The sequence below is a fragment of the Haliaeetus albicilla genome, chromosome 4 (assembly GCF_947461875.1).
Source record: "Haliaeetus albicilla chromosome 4, bHalAlb1.1, whole genome shotgun sequence".
NCBI lineage: Eukaryota > Metazoa > Chordata > Aves > Accipitriformes > Accipitridae > Haliaeetus > Haliaeetus albicilla.
In genome coordinates this window covers 38,385,228-38,400,524 of record NC_091486.1, presented here as the reverse complement: position 1 = coordinate 38,400,524, position 15,297 = coordinate 38,385,228, and the positions used below count along the sequence as shown (strand labels likewise).

General features: G+C 39.4%; 1 long non-coding RNA gene across 2 annotated transcripts in view; it reads left to right on the top strand.

Annotated features, from left to right (window-relative positions):
* Positions 1 to 15,297, top strand: part of LOC138685150 (uncharacterized) — a 138,028-nt gene that overhangs the window by 15,494 nt on the left and 107,237 nt on the right. Inside the window, exons 3-7 of one of the 2 annotated variants that reach the window (XR_011324417.1) lie at positions 1,332 to 1,493; positions 2,701 to 2,751; positions 6,293 to 6,462; positions 7,819 to 7,856; positions 14,009 to 14,121. This is a non-coding gene — a long non-coding RNA (uncharacterized lncRNA). The remainder of the gene's footprint in view (positions 1 to 1,331; positions 1,494 to 2,700; positions 2,752 to 6,292; positions 6,463 to 7,818; positions 7,857 to 14,008; positions 14,122 to 15,297) is intronic. The other variant, XR_011324416.1, reaches the window with a different exon arrangement.

Genomic DNA, 15,297 nt, shown 5'->3' with positions numbered 1-15,297 from the left:
TGATTAGAAATGGCTTTATATCACAAGACAGAATAAGCTGTCTTATCCAAATGTCTGTGAGTTGGCAAAAAAATAGCTACCATTTGCTGCATGGAAAATGGCATTGCATCAGCTACATTGTTCTAGTGATACTACCTCCTGTCTGCATCATTCTTCAACCTATTTGTGTGTGAGGTTCCCCTAGGTTAGAGATAACCAAAGCATGACTGAAAGGGTTGAAACAATGGCTCTGGTTGTTGGCCATTTGCCAAGACTGTGGCAATACGGGCATGCCCTGGCAAGGCAACAGGGTCCAAACCTGCCTTTCCCTCCTGGGGACAGAGTACTTGGTACATCTTCTCCTGGAATTTCTTTGAGATTTGTCATTATTTCAATGGTCTTTGGATGCCTTTGAGTATAACTTTTTCTTTGGAAGATTTCAGCTGATGAGCAATTCTTCTTCTGCTACTAAAAATACTGTTTCTGTGTTTAAAAACACTTTATATATGTATCATACATATGTGTGTATATTATGTATATATTGAAGTCCAATAGTGAATTACAGCTAAATGCAGACTTACCTGAAGTAGCTGGACTTCATCCTTCATCTTTAAACACCATGGGTCTCTTTTGCATGTATTGCGATCTCTGGAAGCTGGCTCCCCTTCAGGTCTGTGCTGATCACACTCCAAACACCTTACTGAGTGCACTGAAATTTTATTTTTATATATATATATATATATAAACATTTTTAATAAATTTATATATATATAAAAACATAGGAAGACTGGAAAGTCTGGAAATCCTTGTGGAAATTGCATGCAAACTCTTCGCAAGCAGCCAGAGCAAATGTGAGAGAAAATGAGTATCTCTTTTTTCCAGATAGCTGGGCAGTGTTTGGTACTCAAGTCTCTCCTGGGCAGTTAGGGATGCACTTATGTGTGGTAGAGCTGTAATTCTGTGTAATTCCCCATTATCCTTAGCTTTAAATTTGTCTTCCAGCAGCAGTGCTGCATGCTGAGAGTCAAGTAGGGCTTTTTATACCTATATCCACAATGATGTCTATTCTAATGAAATACGTTGTGTACTTAATACTTTTGTTTTAGGGCGTGAAGTCAGTAGGAGGAACGGGGAGCCCAGTTCTCCAGCCTCCTAGCTGAGTACTTAATAAGCCCAAACCGATGCTTTGTCAGCTCAGAACAGCCAAAACTACTTGGTATTTTATTCTGTCTGGCTATGATGTCTACCTGGATCATATTAGTGTCTAAGCTGTACCCATGTAGTCTGATATACATGTAAGGGATGTCAGGATAAAGATGCTTGAAACGATAATCACTCGTATTTCTCTCCAGTTTATTTCCTGGAGGTCCTGCACTTACAGACTGCTGATTCATTGCTGTACAATTTTGGTTGGATGTCCAAATCCCTTCTGAGTGCCCTCAGTCTTGTAAACCCTGGAAGCTGTTTTGTGCTTGCAACGGCAGGAGAGTCTTTCAGCCTCTGGAGACGTCCACGTATGTAGCTGGTGTCAGGACTAAATTATGGATAAGCCAGTTAGGACCCGTACCTAACAAATTCTTCACTGAGATAAAGCAGTTGGCAGAGAGGTCTTGTTTCTGCTCACAGAGGTGTTTCTTAATAGGTTCAGCAGATCTAGGAACAATTTGATTACTAGGGAGTTTTTAAAGGGGGCACTTGAAAAATTATGGAAACTTGAATTTTAAGGATGATTTTCATGCCTGCCTTGTCTGCATGAGGCAGAGTGAGCTAGGATTTTGTTTTTTCCTGGGTACTTCTTGCTCTAAGTTCTCTTTGCCTGGGAACTTGGTGCAACTGAAGGAGGAGGGGAGGAGAGAGTAAAGACACTCAGCAGAAATCAGTCAACTACATTAAAAATACAGGAATGTTTTAAAGCTGGTTTTACTGCTGAGACTGAAGGGAGGAAAGGATTTTAAAGTGTCAGTAGGGCATAAGAGGTATTGCAGGGTCCAGTTGTCCCTGTGTTTTGAATTCCCAAACAGATTTTTGAAATAGTGTAGTATTTCATGTTTGACTTCAGCCATTTTAATTTCTAACAAGGAGGAGGAATCCAGGGCAATGGTGTCAGCTGAATTATAGGTGAATAAAATTACAGGCTGGGGCTGCAACAGATTATTTCAGTGATATCTTCTAGAATAGCCTAGGATTGCCAGGCAGGATGCTCTTCTCCCTGTTCAGAGCCCCTCTCACCAAGAGCAATGGAAATGCAGCTTTCAGGTACTACTGTCACTGAAAAATGGTGTAAGATAGTACTGTTCAATTATTTATTTGGCCAGTAGTATACAGAGCTATTGAATTTTATACCTGTGGTTTTGATGAAAGTGTGACTTCCCCATAGTCTAGAAGGAGAATAATGCGGTGTTTGAGCAGAAACTGACTTTATTTGTGTCCCTGACCACTGTGTTAGGGACAAGAAAGACAAATACAAGGAAGAAATGTTGCATGAAATTCCAAACATGCCAACCATCACTGCTTTATCGGTAGCATCAATTGCTGTGATGCCTAAATTGTTTTACAGGGAAATTCAGTCTTTATGGTGTGGTCTTTGGGGGTTCTTAAGCAGGTTTTTTTTTTTTTGCTCCTCATCTTCATTGATTGTGTTAACTTTTAATGCCTGCTTCTCAAAGGTCCAAATTTAAATGTAAAACCTGTGAATATAGTAATTACTTCATGTCTTTTCAGACTTGCTGATAAAGCATTCAGGGACAGAAAAGGCATAAAATGAACAAGCAGGTGAGAGGCATGTTTTTATGGAATTCAAAGTGCGATCATCACTTCTGTCAGCTGAAAAGTTATGTCTGAAATGAAATGCTAAACAAAATGTAACAGCCAGATAAATTTAAATGTAAAAGTATAATACTCCTCTTCCCCTTCTTCCCTGCTGTCCTTTTTAAAATAGGATGTTTGAGCATTTTGGGTAGATTGATGTAGTGTATCACTGTGTCAGGACTCAGGCTTTTGAGCCATGTATGGGTTTTGTGGTTAAAACCAGTTTTGTGGTTAAAACCTATATATGGCTGTATAGCCATACAGCCCAGTTAGTATTCACACAGAGGATCCTGTGGGGGTTCAATTATCTGTGGGGTTTGAGGATTAGATTAATTTTTTTTTAGGACCCAGGATTTTTTGTGACACAGTCATACTAAAAGTTTATATAAATTCTCCTAGACCTGCCAGTGAACTTCTAAAATTCATTTCATAAACACCTAGATTTGAACAATTTCAGATTTTAAAACCTATGCAAAAAATGTTTATATGTGCCATCTATTAGATACGCTGCCCATTGGTAAAAGCTGCATGTACAAACCTCAGAGATGCAGAAATGTTTGCAGCAGTAGGAAATACGGCAATTGTTTTTTAAAAAAAAAAACCAACAAAAAAACCAAACCCAAAACAAAACCTGCTGCAAGCCAGTCATCATCTTTGCAGATGGATGGCTGAATGCGGTTTGGAGAGCTTGCTTGTCCTTTTTACTAGGCTGTCATATCAAAACAGAAAGTGCTCAGAAGCATTACCTTTGGTGTTGGTAAACTGCAGCTTCTCTTCTACCTTTTAGCAGAAATCCTGAAGCTCAGAATGGTTTTATAGGCTTGCAGTTACTGCATTTTGACACAGGGCTTCTGCCTGAGCTCAGGGTCTGAAATAAGCAGCCTGTACCTGTAGAGTGTTTGTTGTCTCTTTCAGAACTTGGTTTAAAAGAGTGTCCAGCAGATGGTGCAATGGGCTTTTCTTTTAGCTACAGAAATGCTTAGATCTTGAGGGTTCCTTTGGGTTGAAATTAAATGATGTAATTTTATATGCTCTGAAGCTAACATTTTAAAAAAAATTGTATATTTTTATTTCTAAAATCCGGGTTCTGTATTTTTTTGCTGAAGAAATCAGTTGAATTTGATACGTGTTTCTATAATACCTCCCCTGTCCTTGTAAACACTTCTGAAAACAGAACTAAATTTTTAGGGAAGCCGTGACTTTGCTTAATCCCTGTAAATGGAGAAGTGCAATCCTTGTCACCCATGATTATTGCAGCATCTGACAAAGTGGGGTTTAGCACCTTTGCCTCCTGTCAGAAACAAGAGCTGTTTAAAGCTGTGTCTATAGGAGGTCAGTCAGTTCCTAGTATAGTATGTCTGCAGTTTAAGACCAGTTACTTTCTACCCCCAAACAGTAATTTCCTGATGTTAATAATAAGTGCCAGACAAGACATTTCTATATTTCCACTTAGAAATGATTAATTACAGTTAATTAGAGGACTGCTTTTTTTCACAGATAGATAAATGGTCTGCCTATTTGTTCTCGATGCTGCCCTTCTCATACAAAATGAAAGGGTTAATTTGGTGCTGGAAATTGGAGGCCAAAATGCTGTTGACCACCTTTCTACAGAATAGCCTGGGATACCACTTCTGGTTATGAGCAGAGTTGTTTACATCCCCTTTACAACTCTTACTCAAAAAACCCTAAACAAACAAAAAATCCCTGCAAATATGTATCTATCTCCCTCTCTATGTTGGGGTCACAATAAGCAGAAATCACAGTAACAGAAAATCTTGGTAAGAGAGCAGTGCAAAAATGATATGAATTAGTTTTCCTTCTCTGATTCTCTTAAAATGTGCCCACCAACTTTTGAAAACTTCTGAGAAGCTGCTATGTTGAAAAACGCATGCTGAGGAATCGAGAGAAGTTGTAAAGCTCTACAGAGTCTTGAATCCCTTGCAGAAGATGCTTCTTCTATGTTCTCTTTTACTCCATTTCTGAGTAAGCTACACAAATTGAGCTTTAGAGCCAGAAATGATGAGTAAGGAGAAAATCATGTCATCTTTGGAGGTAAGAGTCAAACTGTATCTAGAAAAGCATGCACAAATTCCTTCCAGGGTTATATGGGCTCGCTTCAACAATTTGCTCATAGTGTTTAAAAGAACCATTAAATTACTTGCAAACTTCCTGTTAATAATGGAAAAGTCCTCATAGAGCTGAAGACCTGAACAATGGATATGCCCCAAAAGTGCAATAGGTTTGATTGTATTCATGAAACCACAGTCTATAAATATTTTAAATCTCTTAAAATTGTGTTTCTAACTCTCCTTTTTGTGGGCTCCTGAATGCAGCGTTAATGTGAGCAAAATGCTTCTGGGAAACCCAGGGAAATGCAATCAGATTCAATTTAATGCTGACCTACCTACTTTCTTGTGCCTGCTGGATTTTGGTGGTAAATCAGCCATAGGCCACTTAGTGTTTATTTTAGCAAATGTGAGTACTGGGATCCAAATTCACATTCAGAGTTCAAAGATTAACTTTTTAGGCTGCTGTGGGGTGGAAGCATAGAAGAAGCAGTGAGCTTAGTTCTTGTAAGAGGAAATATAGCTGCTGTTGTCATTTTATAGAAATCTTTTAGTTTAGCAGGCACTGATGCAACCACTGTGGTTATGAGTGACAGGTCACGGAGTATGATGTCTTATCTGGAAAGTCTCACTGTGGCACAGACATTATGAGGGAGCAGAGTAGTACATCTGCCATGTCTTGTGGGCTGGTACAGAATATGTGGTGTTACTGTGGTCTTTGGCCTTTAATTCTGTGACTGTTTTTGAGTTGGGGAGTTATTAGTTTGCCATATTGGAGGTTAATTTGCACCATAACATCATCCTGGCCTTTCACTGAGAGGCAGTGTCACATTTGCTGACTGATGTGCTTTCTGAAAGTGCTTCCCTGCTAGACTGGTCCTGTTTAATAAAATATAGGAAAGTGAACGAAAAATGAGCTTTTTTTTTTGTACTTATGACTAATTTACACATGTAGCACCTTTAAGACCTATATGGTGTGGGTTTTTTTCAGCTATACTCTGCTTGCATTTTAAGCCATTCAGATGCAGACCTTGTCTGAACTGGGAGCTCTGTAGTTGCATTAGCACAAGGCTTTCTCCAAGCTAATAAGCCTTGGTGAGCAGCAGAGAGCTACAGCAATACAGTCTAATGACTTTTTGATTGGAGATGTTGAGGGTCTGATTGATTCAGAGGGTAAGCATAGTTGCTGCCAAGAGGCAGTAGTCTATAACGCTGGAATTCTTATGAAAACTCTAAAAATATTTTAAAAACCCAACCAGTGCACTTCTCAATGTGTAAGTATTACTGAGGCAAATTCTGAAGCCTGTTGATTGTCTTGTCTGCATAAAGATAGAATCAATACCTGATGTCCCTAATAAACAAAATCTGAGAAGTCTCTTAAGTTAGCCCTTTAATAAAAGACAAGTCACCATTTTCTTTCCTTCTGTTTTGTCTTGTAGACTAGAAGCAACACTAGAATTTGTCAAAAGGAACGACATGTGACTGAACTGTGTGGCCTTCATGAACAGGCAGGAGCGCTTCCTTCCCCCAAGCATCTGGTTTTTCATTCCTTGGAAGACCCTGCAAATAGCTATGCAGTATAGCTGGAGCATTAGCAATATTTCAACAGGTGACCATCCTCCTCTCACAGAGCATAATGGGGCAAAGTTAATAAGGAATAATAAGGCGATGAAGGGCATGCTTGGTGTTCAGTGCAAGTAAGCATAGGGATGAAGTACCTAAATGGGCTGTCCAGCGTGTGAATGAGCCTGCCTTCATTTCTTGGTTGTTCCTTGGAGACATGTCCTGTCTTTCCTTGCCATTTTGCTCCTTGGCTAGCGGTCCCCACATTTTTTTCCTGGGTCAGCATTATGCCTGCACAGCTGTGTAATGCAGGTTGCTGCAGATGGTCTTGGATTTCTCTTTTTTTGAATGATGATTTGAGGAACAATTTCATTTCCCATTCCTCCTGGGAATTTGGGCACAATATGTTTGTCTGGGGAAGGCTGCACAGACCAGTCAGTTACCAGACCCTTGGTCTCCAACTCATCCAGCATGACTGCAGAAGGCATTCCTGCTTTTTAAGCTCACTGGATGTTTATGGACTCCTTTACTGCACAGGCTCTTTTCCTTCTCCCACACTTTGCAGCAAGGCAAAAGGCACTTGCTGTTCTACACGTAGTGCAACAAACATGGATCAGTGACTGCAGCAATTGGTTAGTCAGGAAGAGCAAAACCAAGTCAGAGGCTTGCGGAGTTGTGCTACTTATTAGATACTCTTCTAATACTCAGAAATCAAGTCTTTTAATCTCACATATTAAAGCCTCAGGCATTACTAAATTAAAAAGATTTCTTACCTATTTGATTTTAAGGTTTAGGAATAGCACTGCTAATTTATCTCTTCAGCAAAGGAGAGAGAGGTGTATACAGCCCACTGTTTCCTGATAAAATTTATGCATTGGTTGTTTATAAAGTATCTTATGTTTATAATTTTAAGCCTGTCATTGTCACTCAAGCTCAACTTCCTACCACACCCCAGTTATGGTTAGGAAAGTGTATCCAAGATTTCACTATAAACAAGCAGTAACAGATAATACAGTGCCAGAGTTTTGAGTATATTTTATATCTGTAGAGCAAAGCTGGAAGTGGTGAACAAAAGTAATTGCTGTGCATTATTCTTTTTCTTTTGCATTTAATAGTCTGATTTGAATGTTGAATGCTTTGGCTAAGCAGCAATGCTGCAGGACTAGGACCCTTTCTGTCTCATTTTAAGGATTTGATTTAGAATGCTGATTTTAAATAACTTTTCTGATGGCAACTGAGTTACTCTGGTAATTATTTAAATAAATCTGAACTAACTTTTTCAGGGGAAATATTTTAAGATTTCCCCTTCTTAAACTCTGTATTTTTTTTATGTATCTGATTTCTTCCAAGTGAAATACCTACTGTATTCACAAAATTCCTCTCCCTTTTTCTTCCTTCCCAGGCACCAGGAAACTGGCATTTTCCATGTATCTTGGACCAGTAAGTTATTAATGATCTCTGTAGGTTTTTCAAAGATGATTGTTGCTCCCTTGGGTCAGGGCCTTTTCTTTTATATCATTCCTATGGCCTTCACTGCAAGTGATAACGTGGCTCCTTGACTCTACCAGAACTGGAGCAGGGATGGGATGGGCAATGTGATCTCACAGGCTGGGTCTTGCTTGAGATAGTCCTCTCCTACGTGTCCTGATGTCATTACAGAACCTGGCAGAAACAAAGCAGAAGAGATTTATTGAAGAGGCTTACAGTTAGGGCTACACAGATTATAGCAATCATTGTAATGAATTTGGTATAATATGGAATTCAGAGAAAAGGGCAAGTATCTGTTCAAAATAGCATTGAGTCCCAAAGGAAAGATAAAATCAGTGAGACAGAAGGTCCAGCTTGATTTTTAAAGATTTATCACCACACTTATTCACTTTAATTCAGACAGATTAAAGCATAAACCCCAGCTATCACCATGCAATGTCAACAGGATTAAATAATATAATCTTTGGAGACAAGTATTTCAGTCAAGTAATTAGCCAATCAGTTAAACTTTTCCTTCCCAAACATGTCTTTCACCTCCCTTATCTGCAATGCAGATCACTTGCATTCAGTTTGGCCTGCACGAATAATTTCCAGTAGGAGTTCAGGATATGAAACAAGATGAGAATGCTTGTAGAGCTCTACAGTGGGCTGAGGAAATCGGACCTCTGTATTTTGAAAAAAGGCACTTCTGTACCTGCAGTGATCCTATATGTATATCTAGATGTAAAAATTAAACCCCTGTATTTGCATCTTTTGTTCCACTGAGGAGTTGATCTCGCCTGTTGCTGGCATTTGTTGGATTGGAGGACAGTTGGCCACTTCTCCTATCTCCTCAGCCTGAAGAGATAACTACCAGAAACATCCTGCCCTATCAATAGTTTATTAAAACCTTTGCCAAACTTGGAAAGAAAAATGTCAATGTAGTTGCAATAGAAACCAGGGGATAAGCAAAGCCTTTGTGACCATCTGTGGCATGTTCAATCCCTTCCCCCTTGTGATTTGTGCTTAAGGGTCAAGCGATCCCATCTAGTGAGCCAGCTGGCCAAGCTCTCTTACTCCCACTTCCCCCCCCCATGGGTCCCTTTGGCAACCTCACTGCCAGTGAGGCAGCCCCAGGGTCTGGGTAAAGGTGGTGGTCTCTGTATGTGGCACCTTTACCACTGCCAGGTGATGTGTGTTGGGGAGCTGCAGGGTTGGTACCTGTGCCTGTTTTGCCTTGAATGCAAATGTGTTTTGGTGTTTGGTTTCAAAGTAGTCAAACCAGTTGTGTCTTCTCAGCCCAGAACTGCCCTGGGGAGGCAGCTTGTCTGGCTCCAGCCTTTCTACTTCCTTCTCCCTATTTTAACCCCTGAATAACCCACTTCTAGTTTTCTGAAGAAACCAGCTCCTTTTAAATGTCTTCTGAGTGTTGCAGGTTTTGTTTCTTTACCTTGTTGTTATCCATATTGCTGCTGCTCAGGTTTGCTTTGTTATTACAGCTGTTAATATTGCATGATAAAATGAATTGTTAATTGCTGAACCTCTGAAGAGCAGACAACGGGCTGTTTACTGCCTACAGTAGACGCAGGAGGCTGTCAAGGACTGTTGGGACCTAGTGTCAGATCAATCACATGCTGGAGGTTTGCATCAGAAGGTAGTTTTGAAAGTGAGTAAGCCGATCCAGTGTTAAGAATATTCTTCAAACCGATCAGTTCCTCCCTGTTGCTGAAAGGTGCTCCTTGAAGTGTCAGTCAGGCTTAACTATAAATTACTTGCTGGATATAAGTGGTACTAGCTCATGTTAGTACAGCCAGAAGCTGCTACAAATCATATTTCTCTTGATGTAGGAAAAGTTGGAAATGTTTTTCTATCATAGGTTTGTCTAAAACTGTGTCCAGCATTGTAGGAGCTATTTAGAGACATTTACAACTTACACAATGAACCATATCAGGACTTAAGGATGATGATTTCTGTATTCTCCTCTTTCCCTTCCTTATTTCAATAAGGACCAGCTGTCTCCGAGTACTGCTGCCTGCCATTGTGTGACTGCTGTTATTTAAGGAAAGTTGATGCAGATTTGTTGTTTTCACTTATTTTTATGAAAATGTGAGGATATTTTGCCTCCTAGGCAACACACTCCCCCCCCCCCGCCCCATTTTTAAGCTCTCCCAATAGTATTAGGGAATACTATTTAGAAACACAGAAGGGAAAAACTGGAGAGCAGGTTGCTGAGTGGGTCCTTTAGTTTGAGCCTAGACAAATCATTCCATATGAATTTATGATGTGATATGACAGCATAAAGAGCAAATGTAATTTCATGTTGCATTATTATTTATTGGATTTATAACAAAACTGCAATTACAGGGGAGCCTTGCTCATTCAAATGTGCTGAGACATGATCAGCATGCACACTGGTAAAAATTCATACTATTGCAGTGTAGCTGCTGCTAGCTCAAAAATGCATTCATTAGAGATAGTGGTGAGGTTTTATTTAGAAATAATAAACCTGTGACTTAAAAATGCATGCATTAAGTTCCAAAGAACACTTGTGGTGGCAGTGGCCTCAGAACAGCAGAGGTGGCAACTGAACTTTAGCACAGTGACATTCTGCTAAATCTCTTCAAGTTGTTTCTGTGAATTCAGGAAACTCTCTGTCCACAGATGGATGTCCCATCTACTGTTTTGGCTTCTGCTTATAAACACAGTTAGTGAAATTTCAGACCCTTTTCTAACTCTGCCAAAAAAAAAAAAATCTACAGTATATATGTGCTGTCTTTACAGTTAGCAGAAAGCTAAAATATTAGTTGTAGACTAGTACAAAGGTGACATGAATTCATTTTTTTTTCCCCTGATTCTCTTAAAATATGTCCATCAGTTTTTCAAGAATGGAGAGGCCACAATGTTGGAAAATGCACAGGCGAACAAAATAACTTACTTTTATAAATACAAATCCCCACTGCCTTCCATTTTTTGCCTTGAATTTTACATCTTAGTCAATAGGTAACAACAGAGGAAGGATGGAGAGAGATCTTGGAGACGATCAGTCCAGTAGCCTGCCTGCCTTTTAATCTGTATTGATTCTATTTCAATTACAGTTATTTCATCTACAGAAATTAAAATTGCACTAATGAAATACAACAGTGCTATCTGTCAACTGGCATTTCGGAAGATATTCACATGCACAATAGTGGCATGACTGTTAAAAAAAAAAAAAGAAGAGAAATCCTTGCTAGTCCACTTATTGTATTTCGAAAGGGCAATAAGAGAAAGTGATCATATGCTCTGGTGTCTGGCTTTGGGCCTTTTTTTTTTTTTTTTTGAGAAATAGCACCTGAAGGATATTTTCACTTAGAAATCAAGATATTAAGAAACTAGAAGGAGCTCTCAGAAGGATAACAAAAGGCTTTCAACACTAAGGTTACCCAATTCTACCTTTTCTCACGACATACGGTGCTGTTGGATAGCTGGAACACGGACAAATACAGCAGATAGCAGATACACAGGATCATTCCCATGTTGGGCTGACAGCTTGCTGCCAGAAACGCAGTGCTGCTGGGTGGACCATGGCAGACCACTGCTGACACTGGTGCTCCTGATGAAGGTGGGGCTGTTGGCATGTGCTGAAAGCCATGGATGCATGATTCTAGGCTGGAGTGGATTCGCATCCAGGCAGCTCGGAGCATAGCTTGTGTCTGCAGCCAGACCAGATAATACTCTCTGGGCTTTCATTCTCTGTGGTTTTGTTCTTGCTAAAAAATCAGCCCGGTGTGTGGAATGGAAGAGAACAACATCAGTATGAGGGTAGAGTGAGTAGGCTCTGCTGGAACTGGTCCATACTTTGTAAGTATAAGTTAATGGTCAAATGTGATTGTAGGGAAACTCATTTTCTTGAGACCATACATTTAAAAAGAGATATTAACACTGTAGTGTGGTAATCAGACACTGCAATATCCATGGTAAAATGCCAGTGTTCCAGAGATTTGACAAATCCATCATTTGTTATTTACCTATCCAAAATACTTGGCTTTGAAAAAGCAGTGCCGAGTGCCGGAAGAAGGGTATTCATTACAAATTCAACACAACATCCAGTCAGCTTCAGCACAGACCTAACTGTAGGGGGTTTCTTTGGCTCTGCTTATAAGGTAGAAACTATACTAATTGGCCCATAATTCAAGCTGAAATAAGGAAAGGAGAAAGATAAGATGAGCTGTCAAGGGAAGCAGCTAGATTCGCTGGTGATTTTTGGGTAGCGAGTTGAGGGAAAGGAGCACTTACCCTTGAGAACTGCACAAAATCATTTGTAAACTCATCTGTCTTATGAATTATTTTGACTGTTATTAATTATTTGCACTGAAGTAGCACTCGGTGAAAAGAGTTATGCTAAAAAACCTATTCTACTGACTTCTGCAAAAGCATGCAATGAAAAGACAATCTTTCCCCTGAAGAGCTTTTAATCTTAATGCCATCTTTATTCACACTGTTTTTTCTTCTCATTTGAATAATTTCATTTGGTATTTCCACCCTCTCTTTTATTCCAATACAGGGCACCTGAACCTCTTCCTCATAGCCGTGTTGGTGTTTGGCAAATATGAAATTCATGCATCTTCATTCTTTTATGTCTCTGCCTATCCTTTGGTTTTCCTCTTCTCAGCATGTGGTTCCTTTTCTCACAGTTCATCTTCCCCTTCTTTTTTCTTGCCTCCTTTCCTGCTATTTCCTCTATTGTCTCAGTCTCATTTTTTTAACCTTTCTTATACTTCTCTCACCTTTTCCATACACTCTTTTTGTCTGACATTTTCCTTCTTGGTTCTCTTTCAAATTTTGGGGGAGATGTGGGAAGAAGTAAGTCTTGTCTTCATTTTTCCTAGCTGCACTTATTCTGGTGAATTGTTCTACCCCTCCTCACTTTCTATATCCAGCAAGAATCCACCAACAAGAAAGGTTATTTGGGGAAGGCGTACCTTTTAACAGAGAAGATGATGCTGCACCATGACTCAGGGCTGTGCTGGGTGTCGCTGGTTGCTGGAAGGTCCAGCTTTGGGGAGCAGTTTCTGGTTCTGGAGGGTCTTCAGAATTTACTTGGGATATAGCCTGGATATTATAGAGTTTTATAAATAATGAGCTTACTTTGTGAGCCCCCGGCTAAGTTCCAACATTGTCAATTGGATCACGGTGAAGAAACAGAAACCAGGCAAAAAGGACAAAGTTATCTGTCCAGAAGCTTGTCCTTCTGCTCTGCTATTAATTAGGGTGGCTTGCCATAGTTTATGTGTACAATAATTACAGCTATATTGCCAAAGTAGACTTTAAACGGGAATGTTGTTGTTGTTATAACTGTTATTGTTCAAGCACTGCATTTTTCAATTAGGGGAAATACATAAGATACATTATCTATAACAATCTCTTTTAATGATAACAACGGATATGGAAATTAGTCCAGAGTATAAAATTAAAGATATTTGAATAATTATAGTGTAATCAAGTAAAAATTACTGATGCCTTTATTTGAGGCAAGATTTATGTGGAAAACAGCACAAGAAAGTACGTGCTTTGAAATCTGAAAGGCACTAGTATTTGATAGCACATTTGCATATGTTGCACCAAATAAGTTTGTTTTTTGTCTGTCAAAGATTTAAAATATAAATAACAGTTACTAGGCTAGTTTTCAGCAGCTTGGGTATGTTGACAAACTACTTTGTGGTTCAGTTTGCTGGCATGTCTTAGATGTTTTGGTGTGGTGGATTTGCAGCATAAAGGTGAATTTTATGGTGGTCAACAAGGTGGCTCAGAAATGTCTGCATTACAAATGCCTGTTTATTGGATTTTCTTGGAGAAGTTTCAATTTCTGTCAGTTCCCTTCTTCCCTTTCTTATCTGATGCTACACATATTCTTTATTTAAAGACAAATAAGGAAAAAGGCCAGGGAGCCCAAGGGAGGTCAGAAACATCAGCTCAAGGGACAAATAGTCATTTTCTTATTGTGTGCAAAAAACCTCCCAAACCCACCAAAAACCCCACCAAACACAACACAAAAAAACCCAAACAAAACCCCAAACAAACAACAAAAGAAAAACCCAACCCAACCTACCAAAAGCCCACAGCTGCCCTCTCCCCTGCCTTTTCAGGCTTTGAAGAAAACAACCTCTTCTGTAGTTCGTTACCTCTTATAGCAAGTGCTGACTTGCCAAGCCAGAAGAAGGAGAAGGAACAATTCAAAGCTCTGGCAGACTTCCAGCTGGTAAGTCTCAGGCACTGCCTGTGTCAAAGGAGAACTGGAAACAGAGCTGTGAACTCCAGTCTGTTTGCTTATTTGTGCAAAAAAGATGGCACGAAAAGTATTTGTATCATTTGACTTCATTGCAGAAGGTGATAAAGGCTATATTTGTTTTTTATTTTTTGGCGGGGGGGGGGGGATTTTGTTCCCAAATGTTATGTGAAAAGTTGACAGCAAAGACTTTATAAGAATTTTAAATCCTTAAACCAACAGGCAGATAATTGTGGGTTTTATATTAGTGGAGAGAAAGGCATTAGAGTTCAGCTACTTGTTAAGCTTTAAAATAACAGCAGCAGCAATTAGAAATGTTTAGGAAAGTTGCTGCTAAAGTCAGTGAGCCCTGAGATTTTTCATGCACTTGGGCAAAGTTGTCTCAACAAATGAGAAGGCAAATAATTTAAATGAGATCAGGTGAGCTGGAAAACATTTGCAGTAGTGTTTCTTCTTGTCCTCTTTGGATTCCCCCCCCAGTTTTTTCAGGGCATAAACATGTTAGGTATCACAAAAGAAAAACCTCAGTAAATTCTGTGTAATCAGTAAGAGTATGAAGGACGGGAAAAAGGGGTGTTTTCAGTGAGGTTTCTGAGGAAAAGGAAGCAGAGATTTATTCTGTTAACAAGTGTAGATAGGCAATACAGGATTCTCCTGTTTATGTCTGTTTTCCATGGTAGATGGAAATTAGCAAAAAAATCTCCCTCTCAGCCATAAAACATTGCTGGCCATAACAGTGTAGTTGTATCTGACATCAGGCTTAGGAAATGTGATGCAAATTAGAACTGCAAAAGCTAGGAAGAAATATGGAAACTAGTGGTCAAGAGGCATTTTACTGCCTCATGATAAGCTCTTGCTGCATTCAAACAGGATTTTGAAACAAATAAGAATTTGGACTGAAATACCTAGTAAAAACAAGACTGTTGGTTTTAATCCTTAGTAAGGAAAGGTAGAGAATAAGGAAGATTTGGGGCTTCAATTCTTGATGCTTGGCTCTGGTCCAGAAAGCATAACAATAATTTCTTTGGGGATGGCCAAGCAGAAATTCTTGGCTGTCTTGGGTAGTAATGGGAAGAGATTTTAACTGGCAGTTAAAATTACTCTGAACTACAGTTGGACTTCTTATAGTGTTGTCTAATGAAATTTTCA